Source organism: Peromyscus maniculatus, chromosome 9 (assembly GCF_049852395.1).
Source record: "Peromyscus maniculatus bairdii isolate BWxNUB_F1_BW_parent chromosome 9, HU_Pman_BW_mat_3.1, whole genome shotgun sequence".
Classification (NCBI taxonomy): Eukaryota; Metazoa; Chordata; class Mammalia; order Rodentia; family Cricetidae; genus Peromyscus; species Peromyscus maniculatus.
Genome location: NC_134860.1, coordinates 7,255,907 through 7,277,651, shown reverse-complemented (window position 1 = coordinate 7,277,651; position 21,745 = coordinate 7,255,907). Strand labels below are relative to the sequence as shown.

Here is a 21,745-nt window from a genome sequence, read left to right as displayed (position 1 = left end):
AGTTCAGTTCCCAGCAATGACATGGTGGTTCACAGCTGATTATAGTGGGATCTGATGCCCTCTTCTGGTGTGCTGACGTATATGCAGATCACTCATATACATAAAATAAATCTTTTATAAAAAGATGAAGTCAAATCTTACAGATAGGTTACATCAAGAACACTTTTTTTCCTCTTGCTCATTTTTGGCAATACCTAGAGACATTTTTTTGATTGTTAAAAATGGGGAGAGGAAAGATGCCTCTGATATCTATTAGGTAGAGGCCAGAAATGTTGCTCTAATTTTGCATTGAATGGGACATTTCCTTTTAATAAAGAATCACCTTAATTAAAACATCCCCATCTGAGGATGGGGAAATGGCTCAGTAGGTAAACTGCTTTCTACATAAGCATGAGTTCGGATTTCTAGCATTCACATAAAAGTCAGGTGTGGTGGTATGTGTCTATAACCCAGTGCTGAGGGTCAAGACAGGCAATTCCCTGGGTCTTACCAGCTAGTCCAGCCAAAATAGTGAGCTAGGTTTAATGATAAACCTTGTCTCAAAATGTAAGGTAGAAAGGTCTGGAATATTAGCTTAGTGATTAAGAGCAGTTGGCTGCTCTTCCAGAGGACCAGAGTTCAGCTCCTACCTAGTATCTACATCTGGCAGCTCACAGCCACGTACAACTCTAACTCCAAGGGATCCAACACCATTTCTGGCCTCCATGGGCACCCTTACACATGGTACATGCATATATACACATACATATAAATAAAAATAATAAAGATCTTAAAGAATAACAACTTAGATTTCATATTAGAACAACTACAGGGATCCCACAAGTTTTCATTATGGACTACTATCCAGAGGTGAAGAGGTTAAATAATATGGAAGGTCTGACAAAATCAAAGGTGTAAAACATCACCTAAGACTTGGGGCTTAGTTAGAAATGTTTATGTTAGACAATAAGGAGGACTTTCTGCCTGGCGGTGGTGGCACACACCTTTAATCCCAGCACTCGGGAGGCAGAGGCAGGCGGATCTCTGTGAGTTCGAGGCCAGCCTGGGCTACCAAGTGAGTTCCAGGAAAAGGTGCAAAGCTACACAGAGAAACCCTGTCTCGAAACCCCCCCCCCCCCAAAAAAAGGACTTTCATTGTAAGTTACCAGTAGCAATTGCCTCAGTGACCTAGTTGGTTTCTACACAACCTTCCATAGTTAGTGATAAGATATCAAATACCCCAAAAAGCAAATCCTTTTGTGTGCACTGTGCACTGTGGGAATTCGCCTAGTATGAATACAAGTCAACTTGGATGAATGTGTTTGTTGAAATGATCACAAAAAGCTCCAGAAAGGAAGATTACATTTCTTGGTACATGAAACGATAGTGACTACTAAGGATAGTTGGTGACACTGACAGACATGATTCAGGGTGTCTTGAGGGAGAACTAGAGTTCTCCAGGGGATCTAATGCCCTCTTGTAGCATCCACAGGCACACATGTCCCCAAACATGGCATATGCACATACACAAACACAAAAATCTTTTTAAAAAAGAAAATAAGATAGAGAAGGGATTAAGAAGGATGTCACAGTGTCAACCTCTGGCCTCCATATATGCCCACACGGGTGAGTGTACCTGCACACACATGCAACACACATGAGTGGTGGTGGGAGACCCATCTGATTTAAAATTTAGTATTGCTGAGTTTGAAAACCTTTCTCTATAACATTCTGTGTGGCCACACAGTCCACATCTTTATTGTTGTGTGGATATGTATATGGATGTGTATATTCATGGAGACATACAGATACACTAGTTTTGGGCCCTGAGCAAAATTGTATGTCTCATGTACACAAGCCTGTAGGTGATTAATTTGCTTTCATGTAATGAGTTTGATTTTGACCAACCTTATTTTAGAGGTGACCAAGACCATTGAATAATTTGATCCGACTTAGAGGTCTCAGCAAAACAGTTAAATTAATAATGTGGTTTATTACATCAGAGTAATACAGGTTTAACCCACTGATAAGTAAAGATGCACAGGCCTGGGTCCTGGAAAGTTTAGGCACAAAGTAGCAATTGTCCACTTTTTTGGGTGAGATTTGGTTTTTTTGGAGACAGGGTTTCTCTGTGTAACAGCTCTGGCTGTCTGGAACTCACTCTGTAGACCAGGCTGCCTTGAACTCACAGAGATCTACTTGTCTCTGCCTCCTGAGTGCTGGGATTAAAAGCATATGCCACTCAACATCTTTAAATTTTTATTTATTATTTTACCTATTGGTGTTCTCTTTTATAGTTGTGTGGTCAGTGGATGCTTACTTCTCCCAATAGTGATGTAAGACTGAACTTGCGGAGGTTTACTAACCAGTAATACCCCACCTGAGCTTTGGTGTGCAATGATTTTATTGAGTAACCAATCACAGGTAGGGTTAACCACCTATGTGGCTGATCTTAGTCGTCATCCTTTTCAGAGGTAAATCAGATGCTGTATGGCCTAAAGTTCTGAACATATATCTTATTGTTTAGACTATTAGGAATAGACAAAGACCTCTAGTTTTGTTTTTTGTTTTTTTAAAGTAGGTCATTCCAAGGGCTTAGAGTTTACCTTCAAGATTAGTAAGGGCCAAACCTTTCTTTGACTAAAGTTAATTTTTCACTGTATACTGTGGGCTTCATTGTTTTCATTTTTGTTTTTCTCCCTTGGAAAGAAATAGCTACCGAAAGGCTGGAGAGATGGTTCAGCAGTTAATTCCACTTGAAGCTCTTGAGAAGACCTGGGTTCTGTTCTCAGCACCCACCGGGCAGCTTACAACTTCGTGGAACTCCAGTTCCAGGTGATCTGACACCCTCTTCTGGCCTCTGTGGGCATCCAAACACATGCATATACACACATGAAGGAAGACACATATGCACATAAATGAAAGTAAAATGTTTTAAAATAATAATAATTATTATAGCTACCTGAGTTCTCGGAGACTAATTTAAGATCTATGAATGGACTTAAGATTACATTGTACCCATGTATTGTTTAAGGAACTCTTTTGTCCATCGAAAGCTGTGGTTTTAAAAGCATACTCCATGAACCCATAGTCCATTTTACCCTGGGGTAAGATTTCCACATAATAATGAAATGTTATATGCTTCTTGTACTTTGTTGAAATTTGACCTAGTGGTACAAAAATGGTGGTACCTACTGTGTATCTTGTTAAGTGTCAAGATGTCTAGTTACTGTTTTGTTGCTGTGAAGAGATACCATAACCAAGGCAACTCTTTTTTGTTTGTTTCTTTGTTTTGTTTTGTTTTTCCAGACAGGGTTTCTTGGTGTAGTTATGGTTCCTGTCCTGGATCTCGCTCTGTAGACCAGGCTGGCCTTGAACTCACAGAGATCTGCCTGGCTTTGCCTCTTTGAGTGCTGAGATTAAAGGTGTGCACCACCACTGCCTGTCACCAAGGCAACTCTTATAAAAAAAAAAGCATTTAATTGGGGGCTTGCTTACAGTTTTAAAAGGTAAGTGAGTCTATGACCATCATGGCAGGAAGTAGACAGGCACGGCACTGGAGCAGTGGATGAGAACCTTACATCCTGATCCACAGGCAGCAGGCCAAGAAAGAAAGCTGGGCCTGACATGGATCTTTGAAACCTCAAAGCTCACCCCCAGTGGCATACCTCTTCCAACAAGTCCACACTTTTTAATCCTTCTCAAATAGTTCCACTCTCTGGTGACTAAGCATTCAAATATATGGAGGCCATTCCTATTCAAACCACCACATAAAGGCCCTATGTTCCATTCCTACACAAAGAAAGAAGAAAAAACATGTAGAAATTATTTTGATTGCATTTAGCTCTTGGGTCTATGGAAGATAATGCTTCAGTACTTCACAGACATGCCTTGTGAATTGCTTACCTAAACTTAAGACTTAAAAAATAAATAGTACATTTTTACTTTTAAGAATAACTGACAAATCATATTTACTCAGACTCAAACATTCCATTGAAAAGGAAAAAAAAGTAAATTTATCACTTCAAGAAATGTACCTATCAATATTTTTTTACTATCAAGAAAATTAGAAATTTAAAACAGAAATTATAATTGGAAAGATCAGTACTGCCCACCTACGCTTAACATAACAGTATTTGGATTTTCTGGTCATTAGCATGAGCAAATGTGTTGGGTGTTTTAGGGGCTTGGTATTGTATATAATGTAAAGTATCAATAATTGAAAGATTTGTATAATTCAATAAATAGCATTTTCCAGATTATTGATTCATGGTGTTATTAAATCACAACAGGTAAAAGATCCATTCAAAGTGTATTGATTGTATATTTATATATATTCTTTTTCAATGCTAGGGGTCAAACTCAGGGTTTCGTGTATGTTCTACCAAAATGCTCTATCACTGATTATACTTCTAGACCCTAGCCAGTGGATGTTAATGAAGCATGAAAAGTTTGTTGATATGGTTCCATTGCAGCTAGAGAGATCACTGTATCAATTTAAAAATAATTCTTGTCAAGTTCTGATGTAGTGAAGAGAAAATCCACAGTTACCTGAAAAAGATTTTTAAATGCTGCCTTTTTCTGTTTACTTATGGATACAGATTTTCTTTATATAATTGAGCCAGGATGACTTTCTGCTACCAATTGGATACAGAAGCAGCTGAGACTTCTGTTAGTTTTTGTTAAGCTAGTCAGACATTAAAGAGTTTGTGAAAAGTTAAAACAGTGCTACTCACTTCATTTTTAACTTTTTGGTTTTTCTTTTTTCTTTCTTTTTTTTTTTTTTTTTAAAGTTTTTGTTGTGTGATATTTTGTTTGTGTTCTGACAAATAAAACTTGCCTGGAGATCAGAGAGTGGAGCTAGCCACTAGTTAAACATAGTGGCCAGGCAGTGGGGGCACAGACCTTTAATCCCAGCACTTGGGAGGAGGAAGCAAGAAGATTAGGATTTCAAGACCACCCCAGGCTACATAAAATTGAACCAATCTAAAAGAGAAACAGAGTGGGGCAGTGGTGGTACACGACTTTAATCCCAGCACTGGGGAGGTAGAGACAAGAATATAAGGCGGGTGGAGACAGGATCCCACCACGCTGCCCCCCCCCCCCCAATTCCGTTTGAGGACTTGTAGAGATAAATCTCTAGTGGCTGCTGCTCTGCTTCTATCTTTCAGCTTTAACCCTTGATCTCTGACTCTGGGTTTTTATTGTTAAGACTAATTAGGATTGTGCTTAAAGTTTTCAGTTATTTATATTTTGTTTTCAGTTATAATTTTGAATATAGTAACTATCAAAGGAATTATTCCCACAAGCAAAACTCTTTCAGCTCCCTAGGAATTTAAAAGTGTGAAGGGGTTAGGAAATACAAAAGTTTTAGAGCAGATGGCCCACTAAGATTGGTTGCTATTTTGTCTTTTTTTCCCCCAGAGCTGAGGACTGAACCCACTGAGCTAAATCCCCAACCCCAAGATTGGTTGCTAAGGTAGTTTTGAGCATACATTTTTTTGTTGGGTTAGGCTGCCACAGGCTAGATTAAGTTCCTTGGACTTTGATGAAAAATTTTTTCTGCTAGACCTGTGTATAGTTTTAATAAACAAAATTTAGGGTAGAATTTAATAATCAATACATTCTAGCTTCATGTGGCTCAAAAATTTATTATAAATCAGATGATTGAAAAATTAAATCAGAAAGAATGAAAAAAAATTAGATGGTGAATGAATTTTCCAGGTCATAATAGACAGATGATTATGGAGAAAACATTATATTATGAAAGTTGAAAAGAAGCAAGATAAAAGTTTGAAACTTTAAAGGTAAGAAAATGATATACTGGTAAAAGGATAAATAATACAGATCACTTTAATTTTTGACATATCTTTATTCTAATCTTCAAAAAAGATAGTAGGCTTTCTGTTCTGAAAATACTCTCTGTAGGTTTTTTAGTTTTGGGTTTGGTTTTTTGTTTGTTTGTTTGTCTTTTGTTTTTGTTTTTGTTTTTGTTTTTTTTTTTGAGATAGGATTTCTCTGTGTACCCCTGTCCTGGAACTTGCTCTGTTAATGAATGAATTATTATTGGTTGGTAGTAGGACAGTATGTAAGAGAAGCTTACTATGAGTGATTTAGAGGACAAGAAATTCTTTCTTTTTCTTTTTTTTTTTTTTTTTTCTTTTTTTTTTGAGACAGGGTTTCTCTGTGTAGCCCTGGTCATACTGGAACTCTGTAGCCCAGGCTGACCTCGAACTTGAGATCCACCTGTCTCTGCCTCCCAGTGCTGGCTTCTTACATATTTCTTCGTACAGTTCATCAGGATTGCCTTGTTTTTGCATTAGAATACTGCTATTAACACCTTTGAAAAGGTTAAGTTTGGTCTGGTTTTAAGAAGACTTTGGGAAATATTTGTAAAGCCATTGAAAAAGTATATCCAATAAAGCTATGAAGAATTCTGTATTAGTCAGGTTTCTTTAGAGGAGCAGAACTGGTAGACTGAATCTATGTAAATATTAAAAGAGAATTGATTTAAGTGATTTACATAGGCTGTGGTCTGGCTAGTGGGTTGAGGAGATGGCTTTAGAGGGAAGGAGCACTTGGTGTGAAAAATGAGAACCTGAGTTCTAATCCCCAGCAGGTACAATTGTTATTCCTGTAATTTTAGCATTGGAGGGAAGAGACAGGAAGGTCCTTGGAGCTTGCTGGCCTGCTAACCTAGATGATATTTGAGCTTCAGGTTCAGTGAGAGACCCTGTTTCAAAGGTAAATTTTGATGGAACAGGAAACCTGACATCTTTCTCAGGCTTCTGCATGTGTACATTCATCCTTCTACATACACAGAAATGAGCATAGACCACACATCTATACATCACATATGGAAAAAATTAGAAAGGGCATTCATGAAAGCCTATTTGAGTAAGATGCAAGTTAAAACATTAACTGAACAATTACAAAGTACAGAAATACAAGTTTTAAAAATTGTAAAATAAAATGAAATAATCTTTGTATTCTTTCCTACTTGGAATGATGTGGTTTCTACCTTTCCTTTGACTGTCTTTTGTAGGATTCTTTGTGAAATGTTCAAGATAAGTCAGTATCTCATGTTGAGGGGTTTTCCCTGTGGGAAGACAACTTCTAGAATTTCTAAGGTCACCTTGCCACCAATTACAACCTTGTCCCCGGTGTCTTTAGAATTGTGCTTTCCAAGTGCCTGCCTGTTATTACTTTTGTCATTTGGAAATCTTTTCCCAGCCCTTTCCCTTAGGAGACTACTAAAATCCCCAGGGTACTTCCTGATTCCTGTATAATTCATTCATCCAGTGAGAAGGGTTTTGGCTTCTCCAGCATTATCTCCATGGCCTCTGTGGAGAATCTCTCAGCTCCTACACCACACTTCAGACTCTGTCTTCAGAACCTGCTATATTTCAGCAGTTTTCCTCACAGTGTTTCCAGGCTCTGGTTACATCCCCGCAGACTGGACAGTCTTCCCCAGCTCTGTATTAGCACATTGCCACTGTGTGTACAGGGAGAGTACCTCCTTAACTGACACCTCTGTCCCTGGCTTGGCTGTTGCTTTGTTAAGAAAAACGCCGCTGGGAGGTGGTGGCACACACCTTTAATCCCAGCACTCGGGAGGCAGAGCCAGGCGGATTTCTGTGAGTTGGAGGCCAGCCTGGGCTACCAAGTGAGTTCCGCGAAAGGCGCAAAGCTACACAGAGAAACCCTGTCTTGAAAAACTAAAAAAGAAAAAAGAAAAACGTCATTTTGGTTTAATCCTTTTTCTTTAGCTTGTTCTCTTATTGGAATAGATTCTTTCACTGAGTGGTAGACAGCTAATAATCTGCCATCTTACCCGGCAATCCTAGCATATTCCAGTATTATATTTTCTGTTTTAGCCTTATTTAAGGTCTTTTGTGTATCTTTTTGAATTTTTGTTGTTTGTTTTGTTTTCTAGTTCTATGGCTAGAATCTTGATGCTGGTTACATTGAATCTGTAGATCACTGTCAATACTGTAGCCATTTTCATAGTATCAATTAATTTAATATGTAACTTAGTTGGAAATGCTTATTCCATCTAAGTGCCTTCAGTTTCTTTCTTTAGTGTTTTAAAGCTGTCACTGTAGAAGCTTTCTGCCTATTTGCTTATGCTTATTCCTAGGTCTTTTATTTTTTTAAGCTATCATGAATGAGATTTGTTTCTTGATTTCTTTTTCAGAAAGTTTATTATTGATAGTAAGAAAACCATGGAATTTTTGCATTGATTCTGCACCCAACTACTTTTGCTGAAAGTGTATTTAATGCTAAAGGTTCTGTTAAGTCTTTAGACTCTTTTAAATAAAGTGTCATGTCTGCAAGTAGGGATTTGACTTATATTTGTCTTTTTTTTTCTCCTCTTACTGCTTGAGTACTACATTAATTATAAGTGGAGAAAGTAGATGCCCATGACAAGCTCCCAATTTGAGAAGAAATGCTTTTAGTCTTCCCCTTAATATTGACTATAGGTCACATGCAACTTTATTATGTTAAGTTCTGCTTTTAGATTCTTTAGTGTTCATAGCCTGAAGGGATGTTGAATTTTGTCAAAGACCTTTTCTGCATTAATTGAGATGGTCATATGATTTCTGTTCTTAAGTCTCTTTATGTACAGTGTTACAGTGTTACTGATTTATGTATGTTGGACCATCTTTTTTGTCCCTGGAATGAAACTGATTTACTCGTGTGTGTGTGTGTGTGTGTGTGTGTGTGTGTGTGTGTGTGTGTGTGTGTGTGTGTGTAGAGAGAGAGAAAGAGAGAGACTTTTTGTTGTTGTTGTTTTGTTTGTTTGTTTGTTTTGAGACAAGGTCTGTGACCTGGCTGTCCTAGAGTAGGACACTATGTAGACCAGGCTGGCCTCAAACTCACAGAGATCTTCCTTCCTCCTTCCTCCTTCCTCCTTCCTCCTAGTTTGAAGAACACTGGTTGGCTCTTCTCTAAAGCTGTGGTAGAATTTGACAGTGACTGTTTAGACAGGGCCTTTGTTGTGAGACTGTGTTACTGCTTCAGTTGCATTATTTGTCTAGGTCTATGTTGTTTATCATCTCTATTTCATTTTTGTATGTCCTGTGTGTTATGATACTGCACATGGGAGGCCCGGGCTGCTAGGTACCTATCTCCACCCCCTTTCCCCGCCCCCCCCCCCCCGCCAGGGGGCGTGGCCGAGACAGGGACCCCTTAAGACTGGAGGAGTACCTGTTCTCTCTTCTCTACCTCGTGGCCTTGAATGCTGGTGCTTCGGATCAAGGCAGAGCTCTCCTAAGAACCGCGTTGGTTCTCCACCTGTGCTCCATCCCTCCTGGATTCTGCGACCAACTCAATTATTCTTGTTGTGACTTAAACCCTGAATAAATTCCTTTGACTTTCAAATAGACTCCCCGAAATTATCCCATTATCTAGCCCCCCCCCCCCCCATTTAACCATTTATCTGGTGCCCAACGTGGGGCAAGCTCCAACGGGCATCAGTTCTCTATTTGAGCTACAGCTTATCCCCCACCCCCACCCCCTGCACGCCACGCCACTGCGTCCTGTATAGCCACTATGTATACCTAGTGAGTGCAAGCATGAGTAGACTCAGCGTAGCAGCTGTGCCGCCCCAGGCCTACCAGCCTGCGCCCCCCCCACCCCCCAGAGGCAAGGGATGAGGGGCAATTTTAAAGGGTACATATACTGGGAAATGGAGTAGCAGTGCAGCCGGGCAGGAGAGAGGGCCTGTGGCATGGCGTGAGCTGATGCACACCCAAGCCATGGGTCGGTCGGTGGCAGTGGGAGGTGGGAGCTACGCACCGCCTAGCTTGACCGAACAATATGAGTGGCAGCAGTGGTAATGGTAGCGGCAGCAACAGAAATACAGTCAAGTGACCACACGTTTCGCTCAGCAGCCAGTGGAGCGGGGCTCAGGGCTGCACGCCAAGGTCCCATGGGTGGAATAGGAAAATAAGTGACAGAGAAAAGAGATTTAAGAGATAAAATTATAGACAAGGAGAGGAATTAGAGGCAAGGGAAAGACAGAGAACGAGCTTTGCCTGGTGGGCAATTTCACATGTGGAAAGGAAACTGGCGACCTGTGATGATGTAATTGCTTAGCAGAAACTGGAGGAGCATGGGGAGCAGGCATTGAGGTAGGAGCTGGGTAGGAGAGGGTAGGCACATTTTTCATTCACAGTGATGTACACTGACCTCCAGTGTCCCAGTGGGTCAACGAGAACCAATGATAATGATGCAAGATAGCCAGTAGACCATTGTACCAAAGGCTATGGTCCATGGAATTGAGTGGGCACATGCTTTCTCCATATGCTGCCTCATAGGGACAGGGGCCGGAGGACTTAAAGCCCGAAAGACGTGTGGTTTTGGTACTGGGATGTTGAGAGACCATAGTCGAGCGATGAGTGAATCCTCACTTGTGGGAAATGGCCAGAATGGAAGGGAGGAATCTTACTGATAGGGTGAAGAGTCCCCACAGTCCTCCAGTTGGAAAAAGTGGTAGATAGTACAGGGTCCCAGAGTTCCCCAGACTGCCAGCGAACAGGAGAAAGCAGTGGGAGGACCTACCGATGTCATGGCACCAATGTTATGATACTACTGCATGTGGGAGGCCCTAGCTGGGCAGATGCAGTGGCAGCCGGTGGCATGTGGACAGTCACTCACACCCAGGCACTGCATCCATATGGAGAGAGTTTATTTGATAGAAAGATAGTCAGAAGCCGGGGCGTAGAGGGGGATCGAGGTTGCACACCTCGTGGGAATTGAGGAGGGGAGGGGCAGTTTTCTTTTTTAAAGGGACTTTATGTCAGGATGCTGGGCAGGTCTCCAAGGGGTGGGTCAGAATACTAACACTATGTAGGAATCTATCCATTTCATTTAGATTTTCTAGTTTGGGATAATACTAAGTTTTCAAAGCATTCCTCTGGATTTCCTTGGTATTTGTTGCAATATCTTTTTTTTAATTGTTCATTAAGTTGTTGAATATATCTCTGTTTTGGTTTGTCTAAGAGTTTGTCAATCTTGTTTGTCTTTTCATAGAACCAGCTTCATTGATTCTTTATATTCTTTTATTCTCGATATTTTTTTTAAAGTTCTACCCTAATATACTTCTGTCTATTGATAATAGATTTGGTTTGTTTTTCTAAGACCTTGAAGTACATCACTGAGCTGTTTATTTCAGAATGCTCTGCTTTTGAAATGTAAGCACTCATAGCTACTCATTTCCTGTTAGGAAATGCCTTTGCTGTATCTCAAAGCTTCTGATGATTTGTGTTTTTAATCTGGGAGTTTATAAATTTTTTCCTTAATTTCAAATATTTGGAGAGCCAGAAAATTCCATGTAATGCTGAGAAGATATTTCCCCAGCTGTTGAGTGGAATCTTCTGTAAATGTCTGTTAAGTACATTTAGCCTATGGTGTGATTAACTCTGAATTTCTTTTATTAATTTTTTTTATGCCTGGAGCAACTATCTATTGATGAGAGTAAGATGTTGACATCACAGACTGTGTATCTGTTCTCTTGTGTGTAGTAGCACTTGCTTTATAAAATTGGGACCCCCCCCCCAACATTTAGTGCATATACATTTCAAAATGTTTTATCTTTTTAAAATGTTTTAATTTAATTCTGTATAAATGGCTGTTTTACCCACATGTATGTGTGTGCATCACTTACTTGGCTGTGTGGTGCCCACAGAGGCAAGAGACAGGTCCCCTGGAACTGGATTTGCATAAGGTTGTGAGCTACTATGTGGGTGGTAGGAATTGAACCTGGGTTCTCTGCAAGAACAGCCAGTGCTCTTAACCACTGAACCATCTCTCCAGCCCCATAAAAATGTTCTATCTTCTTAATGAATTATAGTGGCCTTCTTTATCTCTTCTGTCTAGTTGTGAATTGAAGTCTTTGATTTTTATTTGGGAGTCTTCCAGTCAACTGCCTATTTTTCAGGGTTAGATTTCTAGTTACATTGAGAGGAGAAAACTGCTGTAACAGCATCATCAAACTGAGTAATATATAGATATAGATTTAAACACTGGTTAAAGGCAAACTTTGTTAGTGATTAAGAGCATGAACTGCTGCTCTTCCAGAGGACCCAAGTTTGTTTCCCAGTACCCACATCAGGTTGCTTACAACCAACCACCCGTAAGTTCAGAAAAGAATCCCATATTCTTTTCTGACCTCCAAGGCACCGACTGGCACACACGCTTGAGAACACCACGTGAACATGCAAGCACATGCCAAATTAAAAAAATAATCTTTTGAACCCCACTAATAGACCCCCCCAGTGACCATAGAACAGGAAATGACAGTTTATTGCTCTAACACACTGTAATTACATAGACTTTCAGTTTTGAGCAAATAGTGTTATGATAGAAATTCTGGTTTATCATTTTATCTTCAGTATTTCTTTTTTTTTTTTTTTTTTTTTTTTTTTTTTTTTTTTTTCGAGACAGGGTTTCTCTGTGTAGCTTTGCGCCTTTCCTGGAGCTCACTTGGTAGCCTAGGCTGGCCTCGAACTCACAGAGATCCACCTGGCTGTGCCTCCCGAGTGCTGGGATTAAAGGCGTGCGCCACCAACGCCCGGCACCTTCAGTATTTCTTGATAAGTATTGGATCCCTGGTTGTTGGGTATCCTTCACCAATGCAATAAGCCCAATCTAGCTGAAGTAATAAAATCAGAATTAACAATAGAGCAAAGCAACTCCTGGGCAGGAGAGAAAATCGGGGCAGGTCTGGCGACCAGGTCTTAAATATCCTGTAGGCGTGGTCTTGAGCAGCCCTCAGGGAGGAGCTGACCCCTGAGGGATGGGGTCTGGAGAGGACAGCTCCAGGCGAAGAGCCACTGCTTGATGCTCTGAGGGCAGGGTTTGGAATGGGAGAGGGGAGTGAGACCAGAGCAGAGATTCCCAACATTTCTGAGAGTGATATGAGGAAGCAGAATTACTGGTATATCTATATCTATAGGTAGATCTTTATATAGCTATAAAAAGATTTGTGTACACTTTATTATAATTATTTTCTTCAAAGTGATTATAACATTACAATTATATAACAATTATATTGCCATAACCAGTTGTTAATATCTCTATCACTTATTAACCACTTATAATTTCTTGTAACCACTTGTTAATTTCTCTTTACTTCCAAATTTGCTAAGAATTATTTTAAATTTACAATCTGATGTGTGTATATCAAGTTTTATGTTGTAATTTGCATTTCCATATTCCTACTGAGACCGAATGTTTTGGGGTTTTTTTTTTTTGTTTTTATTTTTTATTTATTTAATTATCTTTTGGTTTGGGTTTTGTTTTTTTGTTTTTTGAGACAGGGTTTCATTGTGTAGCTCTGGCTATCCTGGAACTCACTCTGTAGACCAGGCTGGTGCCGAACTCACAGAGATCCATCCCCTGGCCTCTGTCTTCTGAATGCTGGGATTAAAGGCGTGTGTCATAGCACCTAAGTGTTCTTTCTAATGGTAAAGAAGTTCCCTTCTGCATTGTTTGAGTGTTTTAATCATGAAAGCATACTGGATTTTATAAAATGCTTTTTTCTTTGCATCAACTGAGATTGTCAATTTTCCCCCTCATTTAATTAACATAGTGTGGCATTTAAAAAATGTTAGACCACCCTTACGTTCCTGAGATTAAAGTCCCCCTCAGTTATGGTTTGTAATCTTTCATATGCTGCAATATTTAGTTTACAAGAATTTTTGTTGAGGATTTTTATGTTTATATTCATAAGGGATATTGGCATGTGGATGTATTTTTCTTGTACTTTTTGGCTTGGGTAAAGGTAATACTGGCCTCAAGAATTATCGATGTCTACTTAACTCAGTTCGTTTTGTTAGAAAAACAATCACATGTTTTCTTCCTCTGTTTTGAGAAGAGTTCATGTTAATTTTTTAAATATTTGCTAGACTTCATCAGTGAAGCAGTCCATCCTGGTCTGCTCTTCATCAGAAAGTTTCTTTTTTACAATTTTATTTGTGTGTGTACATGTGCTGGTGCTTGCAGATCCCCTAAAGCTGGAGTTACAGGTTCTGAGCTTCCCCCATGGGCTCAGGGAACTGAACTCCCACTCTCTGCAACAGCAGCAAGTGTCCGTAAACACATTGTGTGCTGCATAGAACCACACATTGTTGGGGGCAAACTGCACATTATTTAAATCATCGTAATTACAGATCATAATGTACTTTAGGTGTTGTTTTTCAATAATTATAACATTTTTATTTACAAAACAATTGAACAACTAATTAAAAGATTAAACAATAATTAAACAATGTTCCTAGTACTTTTTACTCGGGCGGCACAAACTCTGTAGGTTCTCATAGGAAATGTTTTCTTTCCATTCGCTGAATGCATGTAGGTTCATACTGCTTCATATCACCTGACAACCTTTTGGGTGGATCTTTATGAGGTGCTCTCCTTGCACCCCCAGGGTACGCACATTTGTCTCTGTTTCCAGACAGCCTTCATTATTGTCATCTCTTATCCAGTCTTTTTTTTTTTTTTAAGATTTATTTATTTATTACATACACAATGGTCTGCCTGCATGTATGCCTGCAGGCCAGAAGGGGGCATCAGATCTCACTATAGATGGTTGTGAGCCATTATGTGGTTGCTGGGAATTGAACTCAGGACCTCTGGAAGAGCAGTCAGTGCTCTTAACCTCTGAGCCATCCCTCCAGCCCCCTCTTATCCAGTCTTGCACCACCGATTGCAGAAACTGTTTATATTTCCCTTTGCTTGTGGACTGAGGATGTTGTACATGTTAAGTGAGTTGAAAAGTCCACAGTTTATAAGATACAGCACTATTTTTTTCTGTTGTCTATGTCATTGTTTTCCTTGGAATGGAACAACAGCAAAGGAATTGATCTGCACAGTCAACACCTTTCATGTGGGCATTGTATTCCTTGATGCAGGTAGGTTTTACAATATTCTCTCCCATTTTCTATTTTTTTTTCTTTTTTCTGTTGTTGAGGCAGAAGTGTCATGGATCATTGATATCATTTGGGCAATGTACTTGTCTTTTCATGTTAGGAGAAGAATATCACCTTTTCTGGAAAATATTATGTCACCTTTCTTCATTCTTAATGTTTTCATTTTCAGATTTGGCAGTAAACCTCTCTTCTCCCTAGTAGTCCCACAGACTAGTGTTTTCTGGAGCAGTAATTTAGCAGATGTAGCTTTGTAGTAATTATCCTGGTAATATAGTGCCATACGCCAAGGTAGGGTCCAAGGACTGAAAGAGTTGTTTCCTGCAGTTTCTTTCCTCTGCAGTGTGTATCTCCACATTGCAGACATAGCCGGTGTCCCTCTCACACACCACCCGAACAAGTAAACAGGATTTTGTTATTTTTGCTGGGGTGTACGTGTGAAATTTTAAACATCCTCTTCCTGGAATCATTCTCTCATCCAAAGACAACTGTTGCTTTGGTTTGTATATTGTTCGAAATTTATGAAGGAAATAATTCAGCACAGTATGGAAAAGTTTCCCCCAGCAACTGTCCATTTTGGTGTTACCATTGAAATGCCAGAATGTCCATATTTGTTCAAATCTATGATGACTCATTGTCTGTGGAAATATAGGGGTACATATCAAAGGATCTGTTGACCAATTGTCTTTCAAGTTATCTTTTCTTGTGTGACATATCAGAATAGGCCAAGGAATTTCGTATCCTGTGTAACCAGAGACCACACTCCTGTCTGAGATGGTGTTTGCAGTTCGTTGTGGTTTGATCGTGATAGTTGGACAGCTCTTTGCACAGCATTTCAAACAATTCTTAACCAAAAAAGATAGGTCACAGAGGGTACAGAGTCCCACTGAGATGGACATGTAGTGATCCCAGCATGACCTTCAAACATATGTAAGTGTGGTGGTGTGTCAATTTCAGACTAACACTTAAATCACTACCACCTTGCTCTTCCTTACAGGTCTAATAATTTCACTGTCAGTAGAATCAGCAGAGTCGTCTCCGGAACTGTCAAAACAGTCGTCCATATCTTTGATCAAAAAGGAATATCTGATAAATTATCATTAAATACTTCCGGAATTTTATCACTTTCATTGGTTTCTCTCCTTTTTCTGAGAGAGGGCATTTCTGAAAGCACCAGGAACTTGAAGACTGAAGACTATTTGAATGTAACTGTAATGCTTTATGGGATCATGCAATTATATAGTTTTTCGTAGATTAGCCTGCACGGTTTCTACTAATGAGATCAAATGAGATTGCTTCATTCAATGTGGACGAGATAGTGTGTTGACTTCTAAGGTCCATAACAGATGGCTTGTGAAAAGTGAGAAAACTTGTGAGCTATAGAAAATGTATTAACTGCTGGGCCATCTTTTCCATCCCCTATTGGGAAGTTCTTGATTACCAGTTCAATCTTACTTTGTTGTTGTTGTTGTTTGTATATATGTTCAGGTACTTTTTGCAGGGTAGGGGAGTTCGTGTAAATTATCTAATTTGTTGATACACAATTATATTAGCCATAATAGTAGTGCTCTCCTTCCCCTCATGTGAGGTCAGTGTGCCTGCTTCTAGTTTTTTTCTTTAAAATTTATTCAACACCACACAATCTCCATTTTCACTGAGATGGCTGACCACATCCATAACTGAAGCAGCCTCTAAACTAGAATTGAGTTGCTGAGCCAGCCCCAGCCTCAGCTTTCTTGTCAGCACCAGGGGGCACAGCACTCCTGTAGGTGTGTCTATCTGCTTCCCCTCTTGTGAACCTTGCTGTCGCTCACCCTCTGGACCTTGGTGCTGAGGCCTGCCAATTTCAGGACCACTACAACTCATGGTGGCAGGCACGCTTTCCAGAGGTTGGTGGAGGTCATCACGGAGATGTTGGAAGCCATCATTAGCAAGGTACCAATAGAAATGTCTCCAGGCAAACTGCTCCTTCATGTAGCCTTGAGACTTTAGTGACTGCGTGGCTTTCATTTCATGAAGGTTGGGCACATTCCTGTCTGTCAGCTCGGGGTTGGGCATATGGACACCTTGGCAACCTCACTCCTTCCTTAAAAAGAAGTTCATAGATGGCAATCTGATTCTTCTTAGGCATTAATGTGGTAACTGCAGGGTCTGAGAGGGAGGCTAGAAAGGAAGGTATGCATGGTGCAGCATCCCCTAGGAATTGTTAGATCTGATTTTTATGACGTCTTTGTTTCTCTCTCTCTCTCTCTCTCTCTCTCTCTCTCTCTCTCTCTCTCTCTCTCTCTCTCTCTCTCTCTCTCTCTCGTAGGCTGTATTTATTGGGTCCTCTTTGTGTTCAGCTGTGATTTGACAAAAATTTTCTTAATTATGTGCATCAAGAGACAAAAACTCTCTAGTCTTTGCAGAGCCCTTCTGTATTAGAACATTCAGTGTTTAGCAAAACAGCACTGCCTTTCTAAGGTCATTTCTGCTTGTAGAGGAACTAAAAGGTGCACCTGAGGTGAAAGTTGAGGTTCTTGCTAAATGTTTTCTGAGCTTTTGTGTAGTCATGGGTATTCATGGAGACTTTGAGAGTTTCCAATATGCATAGTTTTTAAAACCTGTGTTCACTTAATTATCTCCTTTTTCAGCCTCTTCAAAAACTTTGAGGTTTGTCTATTTATTGCTTGTTGCAACTGTTATATCTTGTCATGGGTGGCTGCAGGTGAACATTGGTCCCAAAATGCTTTTGATACATAACATCTAGGAAGCTACTTCAACCCTAGGACTCTCCAAGTCTTGGAAACCAAAACAAGGTCCAAACCCATCTTTTAGTACCCCCTTGCCAATAACTGAAAACGAGGGTCAGTTGGTACCAACAACTACAACAATGTGAATTGCTGTCATAGTGATTGCAGTCATTTAAGGAAGTTGGGGGTAGTGAGTAGGTAAGTTAAATTGCCAGAGAGCTTTACCAAAACTCAGCAGCTTCTCTCTCTCTCTCTCTCTCTCTCTCTCTCTCTCTCTCTCTCTCTCTCTCTCTCTCTCTCTTTTCCTCCTCCTTCTTTGTTGTTTTGTTTCTTTTTTGGGTGTGTGTGTGTGCATGGTTTGAGACAGGTTCTCACTATGTAGCTCTGGGTGTCCTGGAACTCACTATGTAGACCAGGCTGACCTTGAACTTGAACTCATAAAATGCCTTTGAACCCACTGCTTGGGAGGCAAGCAGTGGGTTTAAAGGCATGCGCCCTGGCAACAGCTTCTCTATTAACCATTTTTCTGGGTTTTGTAAGATTGATTAAATTTTACTTATGAAAAAAATGATTTTGATTGCTTTGCTATGTTCTTCATTACTTTGTGGTAGCATGGAGTTTTTTTGTTTTTGTTTTATTGATTGTTTGTGAATTTCATATCATGCATCCCAACCCTACTCATCTCCCCATCCCTCTATATCTGCCCTGTGCCCTTTGTAGCCTCCCCCAAAAGAAAACAAAAATAAAAATAATAAAAATTTAAAAATAAAAATGCAAATTAAAGAAAGAAAAAAATAAACATTTTGCAATGGAAGCTGTGATGTGTCACCCAGCCTACCCTTTTCCCAAACAGCTTTACTTGCAAATGTTCATTGTAATGAGTTGGTGGTCTTATTCAAGGCCTCTGGCTTCTGCTACACCATCAATACTGGAGCCATGGGATAGAGTTTTAGTGTTCCTGACTATGCCATATTTTAATTTCACTACTGCCTTTTTGAACAAGCTAAATGGAAAGGAATACAATGTTCATTGTCATATGCCGTTAAAAGTCTTTTTTTTTTTTTTTTTTTTTTTTTGGATTTTAGTCTTTTGAGACAAGGTTATTTTGTGTATTCCTTAATTTGTGTTTTATATTACATTGCTTGATACCATGCTGGGCAAGTGCAGTTTATACCTTAATTTTCCAGAGTTTGAATGCCATTATAAATGGTATCTGAAAAACTTTAAATTTCTACTTGTTCATTAGTATTATCTAAAATGAACAACATACGACTTAATAAAATCCTACTTAGTTCTCGCAGCTTTTAAGTGGATTCGGTGTAATTTTCTACAGAGAAAAGTATGTTCTCTGCTAATGAAAGCAGTTTTATGCCTTCATTTTCCAAGCTCTATGTCTTTATTTCTTTTCACAGTGATGCTAGGGCCTCCACTGAATGGGAGCAGCAAGAATAGACATCCTGCCCTACTTGCTATCGTAGAAATCAATCAATATTTCCCTGGTACCTTTACATTTCTTTAAATATATGTAATTCTTAGTATAGTAAAATTAAATAGTAGTCCAGTTACCCTTCTGTCATTAACTGACTGGAATATCTTGTAATTCCAGATGTACTAAAGTGCATGTATGTCTTTGTTTTCTTTGCAGATGTGCACATATGTAAACATCTATGAAAGCACTTCTTATATAGTTCATTTACCTTTCTTCCTTAAGAGACGAGCATTTAAGGAAATAGAAGTGTTGTCTCTGGGAATTTTATGTTGTGGACACTTAGTATTTGATTGTGTGAAATTGCTCATTAGTTTGTAGACTGTAAATCTTGCAGAAACAACAATACCCCAAAAATGGAGGGAGGTTATGACACTTCTTACAACAAGATACAATTTAGTATTAAGTGTTTATTCATGAGAAAAAGTCCATCACTGTTCTATGTTAAGTAGAGCACAGAGCTGATTCACATGATACATGTGAATGAGATACGATCCATGCGTGCTCTTGAAGAAGATGTTCTCTGAAGACTGAGCCTTTACAATCTTCTTTTGTATCTAACTATGATTTATCTATCAGTATATACACACATTTAGTCTGAGATTGAATCTACTTGTGATCCTAGTTTTATGATACCTAGTGTCTTCCACCATAAAACATTTTGGCAGTAATTTTGAGAACAGATTACTGAGAAACATACTTTGCTGTGTGATAATTTTGTGTAAGAAGCTGCTCTATATATGTTGTGATTATTAGTTTATGTGTGTGGGTGTTTTGCCTGCATGCATGTATGTGCATCATCACCAGCATGTCTAGTGCCCAAAAGAGACCAGAAGATGGTAGCAGGTCCCCTGGAACTGAAGTTACAGCACGTGTGATCTACCATGTAGGTTCTGGGAACTGAACTGGGATCCTTTGGAAGAACAGCTAATGAAACCAAAAAAATCTTGTTCATTGGTGTAATTTTAGCACTTCACATGATATATAAGTAGTTATTAACAAGCAATAAGTTGAGTAAGCTGGAATAAATTGTTAGGCCATCTAATTTGGTTAAAGTAAGAAAATAGAATTTAAGTACTTTTTAATTTTGATACACATTATTTAGTAATCATCAAAAGAGTCACATACTTTTTGAAGTGACTGAATTGTGTCTGTCAGTGCTGTAATAGAAGGCTATTGTTTTTAATTAGAAATTTAAGCTTGACTGTGAAAATGTTAAAATCATTACTATTAAAGTTGAGTATGTTGGCTGGAACATGCCAATAATCTTAATAGTTAATCTTAATAGGGCAGAGGGAGAAGACTGAGAAAAGTTCAGGACTGGCATGGTCTTGTTTATGTATAACAAAGAATCCAAAACCTCTCAAGGTTTTACTGGGCAGTGTTGTACATGCCTGTTATACCAGCACTCTAGAAACCAAGGCAGGAGGAGGGTTGTGTGAGTTTGAGGCTAGTTTGAACAACAAAATCAGACCCTGTTGTTGTTGTTTTAGGAATTATAAAGCCCCTCATTCATTTGAGACTGGTTTAAAATATAAGATTTGGAAAATACTTTTATATTGGTAAAATATACTGAAAATTTTTTCTTTTGTATTTGCTGCCACCAAGTGGCCAATCAGTGACATTACCAAGTTTGTTATATAGCTAGATAGTGTGCAGAAAATAATGTTTTGACTTGGTTTTGTTTTTGAAGTAGAGATTGACTATACAGCTCAAGCTACACTTGCAGTGTAGTTCAGGCTGGTCTTGAACTCACAAGCCTTGAGTGGTAGGATTTACAGGTGTGTTCCACCATACCCAGCCACTGTGATACTTTGAACTAGCTTGATTTGTTTATATTTTTAACAAAGGATAAGTAACACAGTTTAGTTCTTCACAAGCCATATCTTACCTTCTTGCACCAGAGCTAGATAAGATCATTTCTATGTTTCTTGCATTTTGCAAAGGCCTATTAGGACATTAGCATCTAGTTACTGTTGACAAAAACGATTTTTTTAAAAAAAGGCAAGATTTTTCTAGTGTAATGTGAAAAGTAGTTGATGAATACTAGTTTACACAAGTTTAATTCTGACATGTATTCTTTAATAGTATTGGACATGAGAATTATGTCATCATAATTTTTTAGAAGTGGTTTTGCTTATTTTGAAGATAAGCCATTTTGCTAAATTAACTAGTGGGCAACTTATTTTTATTCTAGGAATAGAAAATAGAAAAAAATTCTTATTTTTATTTATTATATAAGAATATATAACATTCTTAGCAAAGAAACTCAAATGTTTAATATTAGGAAATGGGTTGCATGAGCATGATATACTTTTGTGTATAACATTGATGTAGTCTTTCAAAGTGTTATAGAGGACTGTATAGAGACATGGGTAAGTCATCACTCTATTCAGAAGCACATGCCCACTCCCACACAGCTGTCCTTAGGTGTTTCTCCCTTAACACGCAGTTTAAATCCCTACAAAAACCCATTCTTAATAAACTCCCACTTTGTTTTAAGGGGAAGAAGCAAATTAAAAAGTACGTAACTGAAAGTTTTTAGAAGCCTATATTGAGAAAATACCTAGCAGTATTTGATTTTTAAGAGATATTGTGGTAAATTCTTAAATTTA

At 38.9% G+C, this 21,745-nt stretch overlaps 1 protein-coding gene and 1 pseudogene across 3 annotated transcripts in view; one reads left to right on the top strand and one right to left on the bottom strand.

The window, feature by feature from the left end:
• Ankrd28 (ankyrin repeat domain 28) overlaps window positions 1–21,745 on the top strand; it is a 140,601-nt gene that overhangs the window by 18,816 nt on the left and 100,040 nt on the right. Inside the window, exon 1 of one of the 3 annotated variants that reach the window (XM_076544290.1) lies at window positions 2,701–2,814. The exons of the other annotated variants lie outside the window; for them this stretch is intronic. The gene's annotated coding sequence lies outside the window, so the exon portion shown is untranslated. Of the gene's footprint in view, window positions 1–2,700; window positions 2,815–21,745 lie in introns of those variants that run through there. 3 annotated transcript variants of the gene reach the window in all.
• On the bottom strand, window positions 16,564–17,043 carry LOC102914412 (small ribosomal subunit protein eS10 pseudogene; annotated as a pseudogene).